The 10,151-nt window shown below is 43.3% G+C and overlaps 1 non-coding gene across 1 annotated transcript; it reads left to right on the plus strand.

Annotated features, from left to right (window-relative positions):
• Positions 1-944: 944 nt before the first annotated feature.
• LOC134332986 (U1 spliceosomal RNA) lies at positions 945-1,100 on the plus strand. Its single transcript, XR_010015333.1, has one exon. It is a non-coding gene; the product is annotated as a U1 spliceosomal RNA (small nuclear RNA).
• Positions 1,101-10,151: the final 9,051 nt, after the last annotated feature.

The following is a 10,151-nucleotide window of genomic DNA, read 5'->3' on the forward strand; positions in this document are numbered from 1 at the left end:
CCCAGTGACATCTTTGCAGTTCCCACCCAACCTCAAATACCATAATCCCATTGTACATTAAAATTTAATTATCTTAAAATATGCAAATAAACCTGAACCTGCAATTCTTGGATCAGGATTTCGAGATGCCACAGCTGCCAAAGCTTGATTTTCCGAAGAGAGAGAGTCAACAAAGCAAATCCTGTAGGCAAGTTGCCATCTTGACAAGACAATTGTAAGCTCAAAGCTGTCAGCAGAAAGGAGCTGAGCTGCAGATGTTTCTACATCAGGCCATCAAAGTGTGACATTTGAGGAAGACCAGCTGTTCCAACTGTGAAATGATCACAAACACAATGACAAAATAAATAAATAAGTACAAAATCTGGTATGCAGATTTTTTTTTAATTCAACTCTATTTAAATCAACATTTGATTTCAGCCCTTAACTTCTTTTTTCAGATTAATCTAGCAACAGGTTGGCACTGGCTGGTCTAACAATAACACATTGTGAACTAGAGTGAGAGGATGTAAGTTTGGCCTCCTTCGATTAGGAAAATCATTTAATTTCAATCAAAGATTCAATTCCACCTGGAAACACTAGGCACAAGGCATAGAAACCTCTTTCTATCCGTTATGTAGGTGCCTCAATCAGCCAGCAGAGGCCACAACTGCAACAGCGACCCCAACAGGAACCCAATTTACCACCTCCACCTCAGACACAGCCAATACTTGCCTGTGTGGTTGCCCGGACAGAGATTCAAATTAAACAGTGTTAGATCTTAGCATGGACCCCTGCACCCATTATATGATAGACTTTAAATGAATTAGCAGTAGGTGGGTTTAAAATACCTGAACGTATTAAATTAGCAGGGTGTCCACATACCATATAGCCATTCAGTATAGATTAGATCTTGTATTGTTAAGATTAGATTAAGCACATTTCTTAGATTAGATTAAGCACCCTGCATACTTACCTGGCAGGGGCGAGACCATGATCAAGAAGGTGGTTCACCCAGGGCGAGGCTCAGCCATTGCACTCCGGTTGTGCTGACGAATTCCCCAAATGTGGGAATCTCGACTACATAATTTCTGATAGTGGTGGACTGTATTCGCGGTCTCCCCTGATTTAGGGACAGTGGTAGCCTAGTGGGTAGAGCTTTGGGCTATCAAATCCTAATAAGCAAACTTGAACCATAAAGCAAACTTGATGTGCTGAAATAGAACAGCCACACTGTACTAGCCAGGACAGTAGGTAGCCTAGTGGTTAAGGTACTGGACTAGTAATTAAAAGGTTGCCGGTTCAAGCATTGCCACCACCAGGTTGCCACTGTTGGGTCCCTGAGCAAGGCCCTTAACCTTCAATTGCTCATTGTTCAGTCATAATTGTAAGTCGCTTTGGATAAAAGCGTCTGCTAAATGCCAAAAATGTAAATGTAAATGTAAACCCGAAGATTGGCGGTTCAAATCCAGGCTCTGCTATGCAGCCACTGTTGGGTCCTTGAGCAAGGCCCTTTACCCTGTCTGCTCCAGGGGTGCCGTACGATGGCTGACCCTGCACTCTGACCCCAGCTTCCAAACAAGCTGGGATATGCGAAGAAAGAATTTCATTGTACTGTACAACTGTATGTATGACAAATAAAGTATTTCTTCATCTTCTATATTATATGAATGCATATTTTTCCAGTGACCCCAAGCACCCTGTCTGACCTGTGTGTGGGAGGAACAGATAAAAGCACTGTAGGAACATATATTATATCTTATATTATATATCTGAACATATATTGACATTACATACATCTACTATATATAGATTTTATATAGCTTTAAATCCAAGTCAATTAATAAAATGAAGTCAAGTCAAAAGCTAATTTGCAAAACCAAGCCAATATCAAGAGTGGCCAGTGTTTAAATCTAGTGGCCCTTATGCTAATATCTCTTGAGAAAAACAGTGACTGACTTTGATGGTTTGTGACACCATCCATGTGTTAATGATGTAATTACTGTAGTGCTTATGGCTTTGGATGCAACTTATCCAGACATTCAGACATATTCCAACCTGTATGAGATAAAATTAAATGGATGTCTTGAAGGGTTGATGAAAAGTATAAAACATGGTTTACGGTGGCCCCTAACCCACCTTTAATCAGTCAGATTAATGGACCTGCAATTGCTGACATCTTTACTTCCCTCTAAGTAACTGGATTCAGATTGCTTGGCTGGTCCGCTGGTGCTGGCATGCGCAATAATGAACCAATACCCTGAAATCTATCATGATAGATTTGACCAAGCAGGAGCAATCAATAATGATAATGAGGCTCCTTTTGCTGCTAAGAGGTGGGTATTTACATCATAGTCTCATTGACAGATTTACATGAGATGGAAACGTATTAAAAGGTTTGTTGCGCCGCTCAGGTGGCGCAGCAGTAAAAAGACATGCTGCAACCAGGGCTGGATTCTGAGTACGTAGTATCGAATCCAGCTCTGCTTCACCGGTTCGAAGCTGAGTGGCTGTATGGGCAACGATTGGCCGGTTGCTCAGTTGGGGGGGTGGGACAAAGAACTGGATGTGGGTCTCTCTCTGTCAGAATGTGATTACGACCTCTGCCGGCTGATTAGAGGCGCCTGCACAAAGAGATGAGGAAGCGTGCCCTTAGGGTGTGTCTCTCCGCATGCAACGCTAGGTGGCGCCAAATTCATCAATGTGTGGGTGGCAAAAATGCATCTGGCTGCTGCTCATGTTTCGGCGGGGATATGGGTTAGCTTGGATCTCCTCGGTCAGGGCAGGGTTCGGCATAGACAGAAAGGAAGCACGATGCAAATTGAACAATTGGATGCGCTAAAGGGGGAGAAAAAGACAAAAAAAAAAAAAAGGTTTGTTGCTACAGCCGATTAGCCTTATTTTAAGGGTGTACCGTGCATATTTAATTTAAGTTACAACTTACCACCTGCCTTTCAATTAGGACCAAGTATTTTTTCTCTGATCTAGGTTTTACTTTATTCTTCAGTCGCTGGAACATCTAATTAGTCACTCAATGTTATGACCTTGAAATAAAATTAACAAATGCAGGCCATTAATTCACTTTATCAGTCCTGTTCTGTAACCACACAATTACAAAACTGATTAACATGCATTTAAAAAATTAAGCAAATGACAAACCAAGTGTTTTACAGCACTGACCGAGCTCTTCTCTGGTCCTCTTTATACAGGGAAATGGTAAGTAAAATAAAAGCAACTGCATTAGTGTAGATGAACCTGAAATAGCTGTTACCCTACCCTAGGGTGCTGGTAAGAGTGGATAAGACACAGCAGCACTGCTGGAGTTTTTAAACACCTCACTGTCACTGCTGGACTGAGAATAGACCACCAACCAAAAGTATCCAGCCAACAGTGCCCCGTGGGCAGTGTCCTGTGACCGCTGATGAAGGTCTATAAGATGACCGATTGTCTCTGACTTTACATCTACATGGTGGACCAACTAGGTAGGAGTGTCTAATAGCATGGACACGATATTTAAAAACTACAGCAGCGCTGCTGTGTCTGATCCACTCATACCAGCACAACACACACTATCACACCACTACCATGTCAGTGTCACTGCAGTGCTGAGAATGACCCACCACCTAAATAATACCTGCTCTGTAGTGGTCCTGAGAGAGTCCTGACAATTGAAGAACAGGATGAAAACAGGCTAAAACAGTATGTAGAGACACAGATGGACTACAGTCAGTAATTGCAGAACTACAAAGTGCTTCTATATGGTAATTGGAGCTGATAAAATGGACTTTTTAATACAATATTTAAAATGGACATTTTTAATACAGTTCCATTACTACACCCCTCCTATAATCAAATATTGCTACTCAGCACAACACTAACAAGCTGCACTTAATTTAGTTTTCTATTCATCCAACACAGATCAAGATGTAAATGTGTTTATCACACAGTACAGAGCACTACTGAGCAGCTCTTGATGTTTGGTTCAGTGTTAGATTTCTCTCCTCAACATTATACTACAAACTAATAAAATGGTAACTTGGGGTAAATCCTCACAAACCAGAGTGAATGGAATGGGGCCAGCAAAGCCCTTAGAGGCTTAATTAAACCATTCTGTCCATAACTAAATACCACACAAGGTCCCTGCAGGAGAAAATACACTTGCACTGGCACTTATTCTATCAGCAAGAGTTTAAACTAGACACAGTTCATTCTGTCCACAAATAAATTACCAACAAATCTAATTATTAATGATTTTTCAATTACAAAAATTTATTTTATTTTTTAAAAGTGGCTAGTTCTGCCTTTGCAGAAACATGAATTTTAAAGACTCGATTAAGGACCTATGAAAAGCAAATTGCTGGTGGTCTGGCTTGAACCAGTGACCTTCCAAACAATGGTCCATCTAACATTGCCCAGGCTAACAAGTCATCTTTTGCCAAGCTCAGGGGAAAACCTTATAAAGCTGTTTTACACCTGAATGCATTTTGTCTGAAATGCATGAATAATTAAATAAATAACTGGTTTTGCCGCTGAGGTGTACACAGAAGTGTACTGTATAGTGTCTGCTCTCAGGGCAGCCAAAGTGTACTGTATAGTGTCTGCTCTCAGGGCAGAAGAAGTGTACTGTATAGTGTCTGCTCTCAGGGCAGAGAAAGTGTACTGTATAGTGTCTGCTCTCAGGGCAGAAGAAGTGTACTGTATAGTGTCTGCTCTCAGGGCAGCCGAAGTGTACTGTATAGTGTCTGCTCTCAGGGCAGCCGAAGTGTACTGTATAGTGTCTGCTCTCAGGGCAGCCGAAGTGTACTGTATAGTGTCTGCTCTCAGGGCAGAAGAAGTGTACTGTATAGTGTCTGCTCTCGGGGCAGAAGAAGTGTACTGTATAGTGTCTGCTCTCAGGGCAGAAGAAGTGTACTGTATAGTGTCTGCTCTCAAGGAAACCAAAGTGTACTGTATAGTGTAGTGCTGTTCTCAGGGCAATCAAAGTGTACTGTATAGTGTAGTGCTGCTCTCAGGGCAGGGGGAGTGCACTGTATAGTGTCTGCTCTCATGCAGCTGAAGTGTATTGTATAGTGTCTGCTCTCAGGGCAGCGGAAGTGTACTGTATAGTGTCTGCTCTGTGGGCAGCAGAAGTGTACTGTATAGTGTCTGCTCTCAGGGCAGCAGAAGTGTACTGTATAGTGTCTGCTCTCAGGGCAGCGGAAGTGTACTGTATAGTGTCTGCTCTGTGGGCAGCAGAAGTGTACTGTATAGTGTCTGCTCTCAGGGCAGCAGAAGTGTACTGTATAGTGTCTGCTCTCAGGGCAGCAGAAGTGTACTGTATAGTGTAGTGCTGCTCTCAGGGCAAGGGGAGTGTACTGTTTAGTGTAGTGCTGCTCTCAGGGCAGCAGAAGTGTACTGTATAGTGTCTGCTCTCAGGGCAGCAGAAGTGTACTGTACAGTGTCTGCTCTCAGGGCAGAGGAAGTGTACTGTATAGTGTCTGCTCTCACTGTATAGTGTCTGCTCTCAAGGAAACCAAAGTGTACTGTATAGTGTAGTGCTGCTCTCAGGGCAGGGGGAGTGCACTGTATAGTGTCTGCTCTCATGCAGCTGAAGTGTATTGTATAGTGTCTGCTCTCAGGGCAGCAGAGGTGTACTGTATAGTGTCTGCTCTCTGGGCAGCAGAAGTGTACTGTATAGTGTCTGCTCTCAGGGCAGAAGAAGTGTACTGTATAGTGTCTGCTCTCAAGGCAGCAGAAGTGTACTATATAGTGTAGTGCTGCTCTCAGGGCAAGGGGAGTGTACTGTTTAGTGTAGTGCTGCTCTCAGGGCAGGGGGAGTGTACTGTTTAGTGTAGTGTCTGCTCTCAGGGCAGTGGAAGTGTACTGTCTAGTGCAATGCTGCTCTCAGAGCAGCAGAAGTGTACTGTATAGTGTCTGCTCTCAGGGCAGCAGAAGTGTACTGTACAGTGTCTGCTCTCAGGGCAGAGGAAGTGTACTGTATAGTGTCTGCTCTCACTGTATAGTGTCTGCTCTCAAGGAAACCAAAGTGTACTGTATAGTGTAGTGCTGCTCTCAGGGCAGGGGGAGTGCACTGTATAGTGTCTGCTCTCATGCAGCTGAAGTGTATTGTATAGTGTCTGCTCTCAGGGCAGCAGAGGTGTACTGTATAGTGTCTGCTCTCTGGGCAGCAGAAGTGTACTGTATAGTGTCTGCTCTCAGGGCAGAAGAAGTGTACTGTATAGTGTCTGCTCTCAGGGCAGCAGAAGTGTACTATATAGTGTAGTGCTGCTCTCAGGGCAAGGGGAGTGTACTGTTTAGTGTAGTGCTGCTCTCAGGGCAGGGGGAGTGTACTGTTTAGTGTAGTGTCTGCTCTCAGGGCAGTGGAAGTGTACTGTCTAGTGCAATGCTGCTCTCAGAGCAGCAGAAGTGTACTGTATAGTGTCTGCTCTCAGGGCAGAAGAAGTGTATTGTATAGTGTCTGCTCTCAGTGCAGAAGAAGTGTAATGTATAGTGTCTGCTTTCAGGGCCGCAGAAGTGTACTGTATAGTGTCTTCTCTCAGGGCAGAAGAAGTGTAATGTATAGTGTCTGCTCTCAGGGCAGCCGAAGTGTACTGTATAGTGTCTGCTCTAAGGGCAGCCGAAGTGTACTGTATAGTGTCTGCTCTCAGGGCAGCAGAAGTGTACTATATAGTGTAGTGCTGCTCTCAGGGCAAGGGGAGTGTACTGTTTAGTGTAGTGCTGCTCTCAGGGCAGGGGGAGTGTACTGTTTAGTGTAGTGTCTGCTCTCAGGGCAGTGGAAAAGTACTGTCTAGTGCAATGCTGCTCTCAGGGCAGCAGAAGTGTACTGTATAGTGTCTGCTCTAAGGGCAGTGGAAGTGTACTGTATAGTGTCTGCTCTCAGGGCAGCAGAAGTGTACTGTATAGTGTCTGCTCTCAGGGCAGAAGAAGTCTACTGTATAGTGTCTGCTTTCAGGGCAGCAGAAATGTACTGTATAGTGTCTGCTCTCAGGGCAGCAGAAGTGTACTCTATAGTTTCTGCTCTCAGGGCAGAAGAAGTGTACTGTATAGTGTCTGCTCTCAGGGCAGAAGAAGTGTACTGTATAGTGTCTGCTCTCAGGGCAGAAGAAGTGTAATGTATAGTGTCTGCTCTCAGGGCAGAAGAAGTGTAATGTATAGTGTCTGCTCTCAGGGCAGAAGAAGTGTACTGTATAGTGTCTGCTCTCAGGGAAACCAAAGTGTACTGTATAGTGTCTGCTCTCAGGGCAGCCGAAGTGTACTGTATAGTGTCTGCTCTCAGGAAAACCAAAGTGTACTGTATAGTGTAGTGCTGCTCTCAGGGCAGCCAAAGTGTATTGTATAGTGTTTACTCTCAGGGCAGCAGAAGTGTACTGAATAGTGTAGTGCTGCTCTCAGTGCAGGGGATGTGTACTGTATAGTGTCTGCTCTCAGGGCAACCAAAGTGTATTGTATAGTGTCTGCTCTCAGGGCAACCAAAGTGTACTGTATAGTGTCTGCTCTCAGGGCAGCAGATGTGTACTGTATGGTGTCTGCTCTCAGGGCAGCAGAAGTGTACTGTATAGTGTTTGCTCTCAGGGCAGTGGAAGTGTACTGTATAGTGTCTGCTAAAAATGAACATATTCATGTGTTAAATTTGACACTTAAATATTTAACAGCTGAGGTAAAAAATGGCAGATTGCTTAACAGCCTTCATATGATATTACAGATTATTATAGATGTAGAAAAAACATGTAAGAACACACACAGGTGTCATTCTCTTTTTTCTGTCTGTTTGATGCTGGAAGATGTTCAGGTTCCACACCTTAGTGAAGGTAAGAATGAACTTGTCTCGGTGCGGCTGGTGATGGTGTGATGGATGGGTTTGGACAGACGAGTGGCAACATTGCCACATAGTGTTAAGATCAGAGCAACAGTGTACTGAATCTCTATCGACGTGAAGCGTGGGAGGTCAGAGAGAAGAGCTAGAAGGGTTCTGAAGTGTCAGAATAAATAATCATTTCAAGAGACTGTTGAAGATGGTTTTTAGATGTAAAGCATTTCTACAGAGCTCTGAAAAAAAGCTATATATTAAATACACACAGAGCATCATAAATAATCAATATGAAGGTGTTAGTTTACTGTTTACTTAACAAACATGACTGTCTAATTGCTTAGTCATGTGGCCAAAGAATGTCATACACCGATCAGCCATAACATTAAAACCACCTCCTTGTTTCTACACTCACTGTCCATGTTATCAGCACCACTTATCATATAGAAGCACTTTGAAGTTCTACAATTATTGACTGTAGTCCATCTGTTTCTCTGCATACCTTTTTAGCCTGCTTTCACCCTGTTCTTCAATGGTCAGGGCCCCCACAGGACCCCCACAGAGCAGGTATTATTTTGGTGGATCATTCTCAGAACTGCAGTGACACTGACATTGTGGTGGTGTGTTAGTGTGTGTTGTGCTGGTATGAGTGGATCAGACACAGCAGCGCTGCTGGAGTTTTTAAATACCGTGTCCACTCACTGTCCACTCTATTAGACACGCCTGCCTAGTTGGTCCACCTTGTAGATCTAAAGTCAGAGACGATCACTCATCTATTGCTGCTGTTTGAGTTGGTCATCTTCTAGACCTTCATCAGCGGTAACAGGACGCTGCCTACGGGGCGCTGTTGGCTGGATATATTTTTGGTTGATGGACTATTCTCAGTCCAGCAGTGACAGTGAGGTGTTTAAAAAGTCCAGCAGCGCTGCTGTGTCTGATCCACTCATACCAGCACCACACACACCAACACACCACCACCATGTCAGTGTCACTGCAGTGCTGAGAATGATCCACCACCTAAAAACTTTCTGCTCTGTGGGGGTCCTGACCATTGAAGAACAGCATGAAAGGGGGCTAACAAAGCATGCAGAGAAACTGATGGACTACAGTCAGTAATTGTAGAACTACAAAGTGCTCCTATATGGTAAGTGGAGCTGATAAAATGGACCGTGGGTGTAGAAACAAGGAGGTGGTTTTAATGTAATGGCTGATCATATATAAAGCGTCTCACAGGCAATGACCAAGTGTGAGGATTGAACCCACGTCCTCAGGATCGAGCACCCACACTACCTGAGAGAGCTCTCATTTTAATATTTGTCACTCACTCACTCACTTTCTTAAGTGCTTATCCTAATCAGGGTCTCTGGGGGGGTCAGACTCATATGAGAAATATACCCAGGCCCTTCATGCTGTGAGGCGACAGTGCTTCCCACCGAGCCACCCTAACTTTTAGCAGTCAGGTTTTAGTAATGTCTTAGTTGCACTTGTGTATTTGTGCAGGACTAATAAAGATGCATCAAAGCAAATGCATAAAGATTTTTTTGCCCATTAAAAGCCTTTAAACTTTAAGCTTAATTTCCTTTGAGATGAAACTAAATATATCAGTGACACTCGGCATGAGCCTTTAAAAAATACATTTAGATAACAGCACTACAAAATGCACTTAGGAACAATTTATTTCCACTTTTAGGTTATATTGTGTAATGCGAGGCATTTAATGAGGGGATGCTGGAAAAATGGGCCATGTCTTTTTGCTAATGTTGCCACAGGATAGTGGGTCACCACTAATAAGCAATTCAAGCATTCGCTGTGCGATCAGACTTTATCGGGTTGACGTTGCCTGAGACCCATAATGCATGTAAACGAGTTTTATTACTGTGTAGGCGTAATGTAGGCAAATAGCTTTTTGTTACATGGCTTTTTTACATGGCTTTTTTTTTCTGTCAAAAAGCAATGTGAGAGAAGAGGATAATTATGTCAATCATTCCACAATGAAAAATACATGCAATGGATGGAAGGCAAAAATATTTAAATATACAAAGTATGGCCAAAAGTATGTGAACACCGTCTTTCATCATTGATGTGTTGCTGAAAAATGAATAAAAATATTTCTATAAAAATTATAATAAGCTTTCTAGTTGGTATTTACAGTCTCTTTTTTTTCTTCCCTTATTCTCCCGATTTTTAGCGTATTCAATTACCAAATTGCATTATGCTTCCTCTCACCCTGATTGAGGAGAGCGAGACTGACACACGCCCCCTCCGACACGTGCAGTAGCTGACTTCATCTTTTCACCTACACGAGGCGAGTTCCAATACGAATCAGCTTTGTGTACGGAAAGCCACTGATCAACAAGTTATTCATCGA

Source organism: Trichomycterus rosablanca, chromosome 18 (genome assembly GCF_030014385.1).
Source record: "Trichomycterus rosablanca isolate fTriRos1 chromosome 18, fTriRos1.hap1, whole genome shotgun sequence".
Taxonomy (NCBI): Eukaryota; Metazoa; Chordata; class Actinopteri; order Siluriformes; family Trichomycteridae; genus Trichomycterus; species Trichomycterus rosablanca.